Below are 15,246 nucleotides of genomic sequence, written 5' to 3' on the forward strand. Positions count from 1 at the left end.
CAACAGAAGAAATCATACATTTTAATCATTTTTGTTATTTATGAGAACAATGTTGAGTGGATTTTAAGTAGTGTTTTAATTTCATCATAAATGTGGTATCACTTGTTTTTAGTTTTATGTCTGTTGGTAAATTATTCCAGAGCCTGGCTCCGACAGCTGAGAAGGCAGACAGACCAAAGCTCGATCTGAACATTGGAACAATATAATTACCATTGGTTGCACCTCTTGTTGTAGCTCTGTTAGTACCGTTTATATGCACGGCTAATTCTGAATGTGGGAGTGAGTCAGAATTCAGACACTTAAAAAATAGTTTAAGAGTGTTAAAATTAATAAAATTCTTGAAATTTAAGAATTTATACTTGTATAATTTCACAGTGATGCCAGTGTCGGGGTTTCTTGTCAAAGACCTTAAGAGTTGTTTTGTATAGAGACCATAAGGGTTTCATTGAGGATGGGTCAAATGCAGAGAACACATTTTCCTTCGGTGATTAGTAAAGTATAACATAGATAATGTGTATGATTATTTCATCCCTCGTTCATGGGATTTCCATAATTGTTATAAAGATAGGAGAGTCATTCCCGAGCTCTGCACTGATCAGAACATCTGTCCACACGGTAAAGCGTCCTCCTGTGTCATAAACTTGGACAAGTGTGCAGCGGCCCATGTAAAAGGAGAAAGCATTAAAAAAGTGTCGAGGCTGAGACGACCACACTATCACTGAGCTATAAGTCCATACAAACAAATGAGGGCGAGGATTATCTAAATTCACGGGCTGAAATTAGGCCCCAGCACCCCAGTGAAGGAGAGGGGTTGATTCCCCGTTTTTATTGAGGGTGGAGCTATAGGCGGTGATTCATGTTTTTCCCAGTAAGTGCAGAGTCCAAAAGAAAAAAAAGGAAAAAAAAGGGTCAAGGCTGGGATTGATCCAGCAACCTTACATATGGGAACTCAGCACTCTCCCAATGAAGCTACACAGAGAGTAAACAACATAGCAGATTTTCCATTAATCTTATGAAAGACCACAGTTGTGTATTTGCAAAAAGTGTGATCACAGTTTGGGCAATAATATATTGAATCATTTGTAATTAGAGTAAATTCCCCTGGCCGTCCAAAGATTTGTTGAGAGGGTGCTCGGTCAAAATGTGAAGCAGTATCGTTGTGTGACCCATATAGCACGAGGAAGACACAGAGAGGCGGACAGGAAACAGCCTAACTGAACTTCCTGTGATTGTACAGTCCAGAAAAAGCTGAATTTGCAGCCAAAAACGTCCAAATTAAAACTTCTTTCGATGACAGAGGGTTAGTGTAAGTCCGTACTAGTCTAAAATTGTGGCTTTTGTGATTTAAGGGGGACATTTGGAAAATTTACGAATTTCAGGAGAAACTCTGACTGAGTCCAACATGCTGCCAGGCCAAGAACTCTGGCTATTTTCGAGGAAGATGGGCGGGCCACTTACAAGCCACTTACAAGCCAATTTAAATTCATTTTTGGCGATAGCGGCTGCGTGTGCCCACCATTAGGTCCAGCTGAGAAACGTGCACGCGCGCCGGATTGGGTCCGTTCCAATCCGGCAAAGTCTGTGAAAGATATGAGGCTTTGAAATTTGCGCAAAATGGCCTCTCAGTTGCGGCCTCGTCATGACCACGCCCAATAGTTTAAAAAAAAATGTAAATGATGATTTTGAAAGCCACATGGGTTTGGGACATGTTGGCCAAAATTGGAGACTTTCCATTGAAAACTCGGGGCCAGAAGTTCAAGAGGTACGATTTTGAAGGTTTGAGGTTTGGGCCAAGATGGCCGACTTCCTGTAGCATTTAGGGCGGGGTCATAATATCATTTTTGACGTGTCCTGATGTGGTCTATGTCCCTGGCCAATGTCACTTTTGTACGATGATTTTTTTTTACAACCGGCCTTCCATTGGGTCAATGTAAACTGCCTGCTTGAGGGGGCGCCACAGAGCCAACGTTTATTATTTTCTCTTGCGAACCCCACCCAAAATGAGAGCTTGCGGAGCACTACGTTTTGACCCCTGTTACTTGCATATCGGTTCACGTTTGCTACGTGAATTCTTGCGTTTTCGTCCCCCGTTTTAATTAGTCCCTCGTGGGACACTGCGTGTCCGTTGTGATTAATTGAATTAATCACATTGAATTAATTCAATTAATTAATTGAATTAATTGAATTAATCACATCACATACTTTGACCAAACACACTCCTGGATCTGAACACACACATGACCTGAAAGACAAAGCACCTGTATTAACTAGGCCTACATATTGTAGTCCAGGGATCTCCAAGCTTTTTACATGATTGACTACTTTTATGTAACAAAAGTGACAGGGAGCTACTTATGCATGAAACGAAAACAACTTTAATTGTGTCCTTATTCTCTACTTTATGAACCTAAAAGTTTCCAGATTCTGTTCAAAATGGTCATCACCCAAAGTAAATCTAAAATGTGATTAATGTTGAGTGAGAGCTACTGTTTAGAGATCCCCGTCTCCCATAGACTTATGAAACTGTGAATATTTGGCTAATAAAATGGTTCACCAGTAATGATTGGTATTATACAGTTTAAGGAAATACTCCATGTCACCACACAGATAAATCGCTCCAGATTGATGCTCACTGATAACCTGTACAATGCGTTCCATTATGTAATATACAATGTACGGTAAAATGTAAATGATGTCTGTGAATATGATCTCGTTATAACATTGAAAGAATGAACAAAATGTAAGTCAGAGGAAAGTGCACACGTGTTATTATGTGTCTACTTGCGTGTGGAAACAAAATCCATTCCAAATTGACAGGCTGTTGAACAAAAAAGGAAAAAGGAGAAAAAAATATATATTATAAAAAACAATTATAAAAAGTCACTACTGGATATGTACAGCACGAGGGTGATTAATAATGGTGAATGAGGGGTAGGCACTCATTCGCTCTGATTCAGCCGAAATGTTTAAATAACTGTAAAAATATGAATGTAAACAGCTCAAATAAACAGCTCAATCAATCAAAATGTCAGGGATTAATCAAATTTCACACTTTTTTAAAAATAAATACATTGAATCACAATAAAAAAAAATAATCGATTGAAAGCGCTAGTTGTGATATAATCATTCTGCAGATTCTTTGATTTCTAGTTCATGGGATAATCTTCTTGGCGATGGTTAGGTCTTCTTTCTTTCTCTCCTTTTTTTTGTCAAATCCCTCTTTCATTTTGAATCTTGACATATATGGTGGTCCCAGCTCAAATGAATGATAAAACGTGTGAGTTTTGCTCAAAAAACATGTTTATTATGGATGCATATACATACCAGTACTGTGAGACAATTTGGCAACCATTAAAGTACTGGTGCCCTCCAAAATGGAACGGTCCTCAGCCTGGTTTGATGATGGAGGTTGATGGACAAGCACAGTGTTGTGATTCTTGACTGTGACAGACTGCAGAGAGTCTCAGCTGTGTTATGTGGGTCATTTTTTTCCAATTACCACAAATTACCACAAAACAATGTGTATGTATTTGTCGCTTTTTTACAGTGACAAGCGTGGACAGCATCTACTGAGTAACTTCATCTTGACACGTTTAGCGATGGCAGCTCTGATCAGGGGCAGCTTCAGCCCATAGATGAGAGGGTTATTGAGCGAAGGCATGATCAGATACTCCATTGACAAAACAGCTGTGATTACCGGGTCGATTTTATTTGTGTCAAATCTGGCCAGCGACACCTCGAAAAATACCGAGCAGGAATACGTCACAAAGGTCAATAAATGTGGGACGCAGGTTTGCAGCGCCTTCCCTCTCACCTCAGCGCTGCCTCTTTTGCAGACGATGAGGATACGCATGTACGAGTAAAGCACGAACAGCAGAGGGATTATTATTGTCGTAGCAGCCACATACCGGCCCACAATATCATTGGGCGTAGTGTCCACACAAGAATTTGCCACAACACGCCAGTTTGTGCAGAAAAACCCAGGTAGTTTGTTTCCACATAGAGGCAACTCAACAGCCATAAATACACCGGAGCCGATGGCAAAAGCAGAATAAACTACAGCGGCTGTCCAGAGACAAACCACCTTCTTTACGGTCATTTTAGTGTGATAGTGAAGGGGCTGGCAGATGGCCACGAGCCTGTCGTAAGCCATGGCTCCCAGGATCGTGAACTCGCATGAAGCGTAAGTATAAATGACATAGATCTGAGTGAAACATGAAGGTCGTGAGATAAAATGAGTGTCCGACAACAGATCATACAAAAACCTGAGAAAGAAACCAGAGGAGCCGTACAGTGAGTTCACAGACAAGCAGCAGATAAAGATATACATCGGCTGGTGCAGAGATTTCTCCAGAATAATAGTGACGAGGACGATCATGTTTGCAGAGATTATTGTCAAGTAAATCAACAAGCACAGCATGAAAAATAGATATTGAAGGCGTCCATAGTCGGAAAAAAGTGTCAGCTGGAAATAGGGGGAATTCTGGCTGAAGTTCCTCATTTCCTTTTGTGATCTACACTAGGTGTCTAAAGATCAATGTGTTGGACATGCACAACAAGGATTTAGTTATAGTTGTGATGGTCTCAACAAAAATGAGAAACTGTCCTCACACTGCACTGTCTTATACTGTTTCCACATAAACAGAACCACCTCCACAGAAGAAGGGGCCAATAGTAAAATGGTCGTCCCCTGGAGCAAAGGAAACCTCCTCCTACAAAAAAAAAACATAATGCATTATTAGGATTTAGCAAGAATAAACTTAAATAAGTAGGAGAGTCAAAGACGAATGATTTCTGTCATGGGCTGACAGAACCTGCCAGGGTTTTGTGTAAGGGATAATGTATTGAACGCTGGTCATTACACTTATTATACGGCCATTTGCCAACTGAACACACACAGCATGAACTCCGTACAGTTTTATCAAAGCCGAAAGGTTTATTTAATGATTTCTGCGGCAAATAGTTCCCAAAAGTTTGCGCGTTGCTCGGCAACGTTTGGCTAGGCTTGCAGCTAGCCGAGCTACTTAGTTGAAGGTAGGGATGCACCGATACCGCTTTTTCTAAAACCAATACGAGTACGAGTACTTTGATTTAAGTACTTGCCTATACCGAATACCGATACGAGTACAAGGCAGTTTCTTCAACGTTCTTTTTTTTTCACAGCAGATTGGTTTGTAATTAGTAAATTTACTCATGTACATTTCCTTAAGTAAAGTCGGCGACACATTTAAGAGCAGTTATATTAGAATTGTGCTGATGCCATTTATTTATTTTTTCTTCATTCAATATAATTTTTCATTTTTATGTCTCTGTCCATCACAGACAGAAAAGCCCATGTCCTAAAGCTCCCAATGCCTGAGCTTTATTCATTTATGTATTTTTATTGAACAATAGTATTGAGATGTTTCTTAAATGGTCTCTTTTCGTCTTTACTTCAGCTCCTGTAGATTTTCTCGTGTGTTTGTAGTAACTTAGCGAGAAGCTACAGCGTTTTCATTGTTCTGCTGCAGCTCATTTTCCCTCAATATAAACATGCTGTATGTCTTTCATTTGGATTTTCTGAGGACTTTTTAGTCGCTGGGTTAGTTTTTCAGATGAATAAACCCCTGGGCATAAAACGGTATCAGAATGGCCAAAACTGTTAGCCGCGAGTTAGCAACGTTAGCCTGTATGTTGTAAACACTGCAGACGCTGCAGCGAGTTAGCAACGTTAGCCTGTATGTTGTAAACACTGCAGACGCTGCAGCGCTAACAACATTAAGCTCTGGTTAAATCCAGCTCAGACTCTGGTTTAGAGAGCGCAGTCTGTAATAAAGTCAGCTCTATGTGGATTATTGTGTTTACACTAAACTATTCTACAGTTTGTTGCTTCTTCTCTCCTCAGCTGAGAGCTGCGCCTCGTAGCTGCGCCTCGTAGCTGTGCAAAATCCAGCAGCTAGCAACAATATGCTAATGCTAGTGACAGCATGCTAATACTAGCGGCAACAAATGAAGTCTGGGACAAACAGGACTGGATCACCTAAAGTAATAAGATCAAACTGGCCACAGCTGGAGGGCCAAGTGTTTTATTTTAGTTCATGAAATGCTGGTAAAGAATAACTGATCTAACGTATTTGTAAGGCACAAGTTTAGTCGTTAATATCAATGCAACCTAAAAGCCTGTCATGCAGCCAAGGATATTTACTGTAGAAAAGTCCAGTGATCCGTGTTTAATGTTTATATATTAGTTTATTAATAGATATCATTGATTAGTTAGTGGTGACCAGATGATGATAAGTTCTGCAGAGGATTGGCTTGAGTCATTTAGGGAAAATTCTGTTGAGATTAAGGCTGTCAAAATGAAAGCTTTAACTCACGATTAATAAATAAAATCCCACTCCTGGATCTGAGCCACACATGACCTCAAAGACAAAGCACCTGTATTACCTACATATTGTAATTTATGGATCTCTAAGCTTTTTACATGGTACTTTTATGTAACAAAGGTGACAGAGAGCTACTTCTCCATCAAAGAGGCTTATCTAATAACTCAATTTCAACGATAATGACTTTAATTTTGTTCTTATACTTAAGTTTATGAAGCTTAAAGTTTCCAGAGTCTCTCCTTTTTTGACATATACACGGTCGTCCCAGCTGAAAAACAAACATGAACAAACCAGTACTGTTAAACAATTGCCAAATAAATATTTTTTATTTAATAAAGAAATGTCTGAAGGCTGCCCCATATAGCACATGTGGAAAATGGAAGGACTACTTTGACTCCCTGTTGCCATGGGACGCAATATTCAAATTAATCTACAAAACTACTATCTATGAAACTACTACTATGTGCAAAATACTTATTTTCAAATTAAAATGATTTATAACTTCTTACCCACGGGTAAAATTTTAAAACTGTGGAATATGACAGAATCAGATGTTTGTCGTTTTTGTTGTCAGGAGTCGGAATCCACCCTGCATTTGTTTTGGTATTGTCATATTGTGTCTTTGTTTTGGGTAGAAGTTGAAAAAATGTGTTTAAGGATTGGTTTGTTTATGAAGCTTGATGTGGTTTCTGAGAATTCATTGACTGTCATGATTTAGTTAATTTAATTATTGTACTCGGTAAAAGGTTTATTTTTAAGGCCAAAAATAGATATTCACTTAATATTACTTTCTTTAAAACATTTATTCAGAATTTCTTAACTTTAGAAAAGTATATGGTTGAAACAGATAATGATGAAGTAGATGGGATGGTCTCAAATGCTTATTTTGAAAGTGTCATTATTGATTAGATTATATGAAATCTGTTGTTTTCCTAATTTGAGTGAACATATAAATAAAAGGTTGTGTTGCTGAGCCCGACCTGGACATGATCTGGACTGGACCTGGTTTTAAGAACCCTATAGACCTGGTCTGGTGAAGATAATGTCCTATATTTTTTGAAAAAAACAAAACAAAAACAAAAATAGACAAAAAAAAAGTTCCTAAAATAACATTAAAACAATTATGCATGAATTTGTAGTTAATGCAAAATGGTGCTGTCAATGGACCAGGAACACATGCAGTTCCTGTTCCACGAACTTTGTTTCTTTGCTGACTGCAGTGATGTTTACTGTGGGAGCCTGAGTATTGATACTGTAGGTAACAGCCCTTTTGTGTGAATCAGTGTGAATGAGTGTAAATGGGGGTGGAGGGAGGGAGGGTTTTTGGGTTGGTGCACTATCTGTAAGTGTATCTTGTGCTTTTATGTTAAATGAATAATAAAATAACAATTAAAAAAACAATTACCATTAAGTTACTGGTGCCCTCCAAAGTGGAAAGGTCCTCAGCTTGGTTTGATGATGGAGGTTTATGGACAAGTGCAGATTTGTGCTTCCTGACTGTGACAGACTGCAGAGAGAGTCTCGGTTCTATTATGTGGATCGTGTTTTTATTCCTAACAAAAATGACACAAATGAACAACTTGTATATTTAACATGACTAAAATTGGACAATAGTTCACACTTAAGTTCTCCCGAGTAACTTCGTCTTGACACGTTTCGCGATGGCAGCTCTGATCAGGGGCAGCTTCAGCCCATAGATGAGAGGGTTATTGAGCGAAGGCACGATCAGATACTCCAGAGACAAAACAGCTGTGATTATTGGGTTGATTTTATTCGTGTCAAATCTGGCCAGCGACACCTCGAAAAACACCGAGCAGGAATATGTCACAAAGGTCAGTAAATGTGGGAGGCAGGTTTGCAGCGCCTTCCCTCTCACCTCAGCGCTGCCTCTTTTGCAGACGATGAGGATACGCATGTACGAGTAAAGCACGAACAGCAGAGGGATTATTACAGTCGTAGCAGTCAGATACATGCCCACTATATCATTGGGAGTAGTGTCCACACAAGAATTTGCCACGACACGCCAGTTTGTGCATAAAAACCCAGGTAGTTTGTTTCCACAAAGAGGCAACTCAACAGACAGAGACAAACCCCAGCCGATGGCAAAAGCAGGATAAACTACAGCAGCTGTCCAGAGACAAACCACCTTCTTTACGGTCATTTTAGTGTGGTAGTGAAGGGGCTGGCAGATGGCCACGAGCCTGTCGTAAGCCATGGCTCCCAGGATCGTGAACTCACATGAAGCGCATGTATAAATGACATATATCTGAGTGAAACATGAAGGTCGTGAGATAAAATGAGTGTCCGACAACAGATCGTACAAAAACCTGGGAAAGAAACCAGAGGAGCCGTACAGTGAGTTCACAGACAAGCAGCAGATAAAGATATACATCGGCTGGTGCAGAGATTTCTCCAGAATAATAGTGACGAGGATGATCATGTTTGCAGAGATTATTGTCAAGTAAATCAACAAGCACAGCATGAAAAATAGATATCGAAGGCGTCCATAGTCGGAAAAAAGTGTCAGCTGGAAATAGGGGGGATTCTGGCTGAAGTTCCTCATTTCTTTTTCTGGTCTACACTAGGCAGGTCAAGAGCAAAATATGCGACATTCACAGCAAGGACTTAGTTATTGTTGTGATGATCTTAACAAAAATGAGAAACTGTCCTCACACTCCCCTGTCTTATACTGTTTCCACATAAGCAGAACCACCCACAGAGAAGTTATGGCCTATAGTAAAATGGTCGTCCCCTGGAGCAAAGGAGGTTTCATAAAAATAGGATTTAGCAAGAAAAAACTTCAATAATGTTGGGCGGCACGGTAGCGCAGTGGTTAGTGCTCGTGTTCACAGCTAGAAGGTCCCGGGTTTGATTCCCACCTGGATGGGGCCTTTCTGTTTGGAGTTTGGAGTTCTTCCCGTGTTTGCGTAGGTTTTCTGGATACTCCGGATTCCCCTACCACTAAAAACACGTACAATAGGTTAGCCAGGTGTTTCTGACCATCAGCTTGGCTTCACATCTGGAGACGGGTCCCCGAGCACCAGGTCATGCTGGCGTGCGACCCGGCTGTCTCTCTGGTGTCTCTGATCTTTTATTCTCGTGGAATACTTGGTATTTTAAGTGGGGCGGCACGGTAGCGCAGCGGTTAGTGCTCTCGCTTCACAGCTAGAAGGTCCGGGTTCGATTCCCACCAGGGACGGGGCCTTTCTGTGTGGAGTTTGCATGTTCTCCACGTGTCTGCGTAGGTTTCCTCCGGGCACTCCGGTTTCCCCTACCACTAAAAACATGCACAATAGGCCAGGATGAATGATGTGTGTGTGTGTGTGAGTGAGTGAATGTATGGTGGTGTCAGAGGGTCCGTTGGCGCAGACGTGTGTAGTCGCGAAAGCGCCTCTGACAGTCTCCCCCAGGGGAAACTGAAGCTACAAAAGTAGCTTTCCACCACTGAGTATGGAGTGAATGTACAATTGTCTCATGTAAAGTGCTTTGTGACTATATGTCTGTGAAAGGCGCTGTATAAATAAAGTTCTTCTTCTTCTTCTTCTAAGTTAATTTTATGTGGATATGAACTGTGGGTGTATCGGTCACAGAATGGGGAAATGCGTAAAGACATTTGCACTGCTTTGCGCACTTCTGGTGTTTATGGACTTCTATGGCCATGGCGTGAAGGGACATGGCGTGAACAGGAGGCTAACGTACAGCCGTGATCATCTTCTTTCTCTGCAGACTTCAACTCTTGTCGCGGAATCACCGGACTCTATTCCACCAGAGCTCTGTAGGTCGGTTGCCGCAAAGCACCAAAAACGAGGAAGACGCGGGGGAGTACGCAGGAGACTCAAATATCTCCAGGTGGAAAACCGCCATAAACTCCCTCCCCTCCCTACAGTTTTGCTGTCTAACTTACAGTCTATCAGGAACAAGTTAGACGAGCTGGAGGCATGCGCCACTCTTAAACATGAAGTGAAAAATGCCTGCTTACTCGCTTTTACGGGGACTTGGCTCAGTGAGCAGGACTTGGACGCTGACCTCAACTTGACTGGATTTGGATGCCCTATACGCATGGACCGATCGGCGGAGGCCACCGGGAAAAGCCGTGGCGGAGGATTGTGCTTCTATGTGAATCCAAGGTACTGCAACACAATTGTAGTGAGAGAGAAATTGTGTACCGCTGATTTGGAGCTACTGACAATATCGCTTCGACCATTTTACCTTCCGCTTGAGTTTCAGCAGCTGTTTTTTACATTAGTGTACATCCACCCGAAAGCTAACGCTACAGCTGCTGCTCAGCTGATCGCGGATGTAACCCATAAAATGGACACTATCAGTCCGGATGCTCCCAAGTTTATCCTCGGGGATTTTAATCATTGTAAGTTGGAAAAAACGCTAAAAACGTATGAACGATATGTGACGTGCGCGACAACACAACGGAATACGCAGTTGGATCTTTGTTATGGCTCAGTCACGGGAGCTTATAAATCCGTGTCACTCCCCCCTTTTGGAGCTTCGTACCACAGCAGTGTGTTACTACTGCCAGTGTACAAACCATTGTTCAGGCGTCAGGAGCCGACTCGGAAAACTGTTAAAGTTTGGAATGAGGACAGCATAACTACTCTCCAAGCATCGCCTGAATGCACTGACTGGGAGTGTTTTATCGACGTTTGTGCGGACATTAATGAAGTTGTTGACACTGCCATGGGTTACAAAAGAGCTCAAGTCAGTCTTATGCTACGCGGCGGCGGAGTGATCTGCTAGAAAATAGTCCCTCAAAATGTGATCATTCATGTGATGCAGGTCAGTTATATTCCAAACATGACTCTATGGACACAGACATTTCTATGGTGAGTCTGGTGTTATAAGTGATTTGCCTCAGGTGCTCTGTGGAGCGGGTCACACTGTTTTCAATGCAGGTTAGCTGATACCATAGACATGCACTAGCCTTGCATTAGCCTAGCGCCACGAAACTCTTCAAATATAAGAACTGCAGAAATTACACACAAAAAAATTCCAGAAATCAGCAACACTCTGGATAACGAGGAAATGAGGCCCTATGTCAAAAATCCTGAATCATCCCTTTAACTGTAGTAAATGTAAATGTGATGAGGATTATCACCTCCTCATCACAAAAATCCATTGTTTGTGACTTTTTTGGGGCAAAGCAAGATTTGTTTGGTGACAAAAGGTTTCAGCTGCGTCCAGTGGTGACTCGTGGTAATAATCCCCATCCCAAACTGCAATCTGACAGTTAGAAAATTATATATATATATATTGTTCAACGTGACCTTCCTGACCCTTTACTTTCGAGCCAGCAGTCACTTTGGAGAGTGGCAGTGATGTCATCAGTTTGTGCCGAGGCCTCCCCCCTCCAGCCCCAGACTCTGACGGACTCCTGAGACTCCGGAGACAGGCCGGAGCGCTTTGTCCCTGGAGGATAATTACGGTGTTGTTCTCTTTCATCATGATGCTTTTGCGTTGACCCTGAGCGTAATGGACCTCTCTTTTGAGTCTCTAACAAGGTCCACAGACACTGAACCAAAACACTCTCACCAACGTTGAACAAACATGATGCAATTTCAGAGGATGTTTATTCCTAATTGTGTTTGCAGGAAGTTTATCAAACAGTTGCAATAGAGAGGAAGAGTTAATCTAAAGTATTTAATTGAGTAGCTTTCCAATAAAGTTAGCTTGAAGGTTTTTTTTTAAGGGGTAATTTCTGAGTTGCAACAGTTATGGAAATGTGTTTTTAACCACGTCATTAACTGTGGTCAACTGGTTCTAAATGCACATTTGGAAGATTTGCATAAGAAACAAGTTGAGCTGGTTTAGTTTGTTTTGAGCAGTTTACATTCTTAAGTTTTTGCAACATTAACATTATTCAGTTACAGAAGCTAAAAGAGGAGTAGGCTGAAGCTAAAGCTTATATACGCCGTAATCAATAGAATAAACATCTACATTTCCTGGTGGTTCAGCTCAATCCGGTCTGTATTCAAGATAATATATTCGATTCCAGGGGCGGGAGGACTAAGTTACTCAAGTGCGTGAACTTGAGTAACTTTTATAAGAACTTTCACTTCTTAGAGTAATTTGTACAGTACTTTATACTTCTACTTCTACTGGTGGACTGGTGTGAGCGCAACCACCTGGGCCTTATAAGTTATAACTAACTTCTTCCTACTCCCTTTGACCAGCACTAACCTCTTATGTTGTGAATAATTCTGTATGTTATATGTATACTGTACCTGTATGCATCTGTTGCTCAAATAAACAAAATAAACCTGTGCTCGAACACCAGTAAGATGGTGATCGACTTCAGGAGGAAGTCACGATCGCACACACTGAACATCCAGGGGGAGGACATTGAGGAGGTGGGACAGTTTTAAGTACCTGGGTGTTCACCTCAACAATAAACTGGACCAACGCCCTGGACAAGAAGGGCCAAAGTCGCCTCCACCTTCTGAGGAGACTGAGGTCCTTCTGAGTGACCAGGCCTCTGCTCTGGACTCTGTGGAGGAGGTGAGGGACAGGAGGGTGTTAGCCAAGCTCACCTCCATCATGGACAACACCTCCCACCCACTGAAGTTTGATGCAGAGGATAGAGGGGACAGACTGGTGTGGACTGAAGCAGAAGAAAAGTGTTTCAAGTCACAGGTTTTCTGGTCTAAAATGATACTGTATATCCCAGATGTGCTGGAGAGCTCCAACATGACTGCACTGTCTTTGTCGCTGTAGATGCTAACAACAGTCCATCACAACTAATGGACAAGTTAGCCAACTAAAAGTGATCTTCATTAGTAAATGTAGAAAACACATTCTCTGTCGGCCAATCTTACACTATAGCCACGAGGTGCACATGTACCCAGCCCTGTTTGGCCAATGTACGCAACACAATACATTTTTTTACGTGTAGTGTTTCCATAGCAAAAGGGCCACAATTGTTGTGGGCGGAGTTCTCCGACCGCATCAGCTGGAGGACATGTTACTTTTGGTGGGGTTTATGGAATCATTTCGGAGTGCCAAGGCAAATACTAGAGGAAAGAAGCAGCTAAAAGACAAGTAAAGCCGCAGTTCCACATAACACGTTTGTATCCCGCAGGACTCTGTCGAAGTACTCGCCTTGTCACATATTGACTCTACCCAGTTTAGAAGAAGAAGATCTTTATTTATATAGCACATGGTCACAAAGCGCTTCACATGAGACACTTGTACATTCACTCCACACTCGGTGGTGTAAACTACATTTGTAGCTTCAGTTTCCCCTGGGGGAGACTGTCAGAAGCGCTTTCGCGACTGCACACGTCTGCGCCAACGGACCCTCTGACACCACCACACATTCACTCACACACGTCAAGACATTTTCAACCTTGATCCTGTGAAGAGCCAAAAAAGGCACCGACCATTAGCGAGACCCCGGGGCGGTGCTTTATTGTGATTAAACAGAATGTGACCGTTTTATTTAATCACAATAAACTATAACTTTTTGCCTTTTGCTTTTTTTTGTTCAATAATTGTGTTAGATTTAATGGTTTTACTCCTCACCAAGAATGAAATACATGTATATTAACTGACATTTTGTGCTTTCTGCTCTGACTGAGACAGAATTATATATATATATATAGATTTTTTTTTTAATTCTGGGGTGTGTTTGTATGTGGGGCCCTGCCCACTGAGCCCCTTCTCTGATTCGCCCCTGGCCTGTGGCTCAGTGCAGCTTCGTCCTGACTGGACTGTGCAGAGAGAACGCACTCTCGGCTGCACAAAGTTCTTAAACTTTAACCAGGAGCCTCTGGACGACTGAGAGTCTGTTTTAAGTTCTATCTGTTACAGTTTCTGTCACATGTGAAAGAAAAGTCATGACTTTGTGTATTTCCGTGTTACGATGTCGCGTTTCGCATCATTTGCTACATAAGAGCTCCGCTTTTTTCCATTTCCTAATGTAGATCTTTTTCTGTGAATATGAGGCCAAATTACAGCAGATAAAGAGTAGCTGATCAGAAACCTGAAAAGCAGAAGCTGATCCCAGAGCCACGATCTGCCTGTTGTTTAACCTACATCCCGCTGTGAGTGAGGCTGCACGGGCACCTTTACACCGCCTCGAAAACGAGACAGATGCGGACTCTCATTCATGCGTGTAGAGAGGAAACAGGGTCTGTAGGACGATGGTTGGATGGGAAATATTTACCAATTATTTTGCAAAGAGCCACACTCTGATTGGCCAAGAGCCGCGTGTTGGCCACCCCTGATTTAGGTGATCCAGTCCTGTTTGTCCCAGACTTCATTTGTTGCCGCTAGCATTAGCATGCTGTCACTAGTCAGTATAATTAGCATGCTGTCGCTAGCACTAGCATATTGTTGCTAGCTGCTGCATTTTGCACAGCGATCAAAAACACATTTACGGAGGCTAAAACACTCAGAGATTCTCCGGGTTCGGTGCTTCTAAATGAGGTACAGCACGTCTATATTCACGAAGATGCAGTTGGTGAAAGTTGTGATTTTAATACGGTGAGAACAGGCATCGGTCTAGTATAAGATATTTGGAATCGATTCCCAAACCGACATCATGTATTTGGCAATATCGGCTCTGATACCGGTTGGGATTGGTGCACCCCCAGTTTCATAACTTAATAGGAATCATGACATGAACATTAGCACTCTTCAGATTAGCCTAAGCAATCCTTCCTCAGACACCAGTATGTTTGGCTTCATCCCACAGATTTGCCACATCCCATCACAACAACGTGTTGATCAGTTCAGCCAAACTGTCCAGATCTGACTGTCCTCTGTTAGGCAGTGTGTGGAATTAGTTAGAAATAGTTGTTAGTCAATGTAGCCTCATGACTGTTTATTTTAGCACAAGGCAAGCACTGCTGCGGTTTAGGGGTAAACT

The 15,246-nt window shown here is 41.9% G+C and overlaps 1 protein-coding gene across 1 annotated transcript in view; it reads left to right on the top strand.

Moving 5' to 3' along the window:
• Window positions 1–15,246, top strand: part of LOC306968079 (NACHT, LRR and PYD domains-containing protein 5-like) — a 429,270-nt gene that overhangs the window by 336,002 nt on the left and 78,022 nt on the right. The gene's annotated exons all lie outside the window — the stretch shown is intronic.

The sequence above is a fragment of the Gobius niger genome (genome assembly GCF_951799975.1).
Source record: "Gobius niger genome assembly, chromosome: 9".
NCBI lineage: Eukaryota > Metazoa > Chordata > Actinopteri > Gobiiformes > Gobiidae > Gobius > Gobius niger.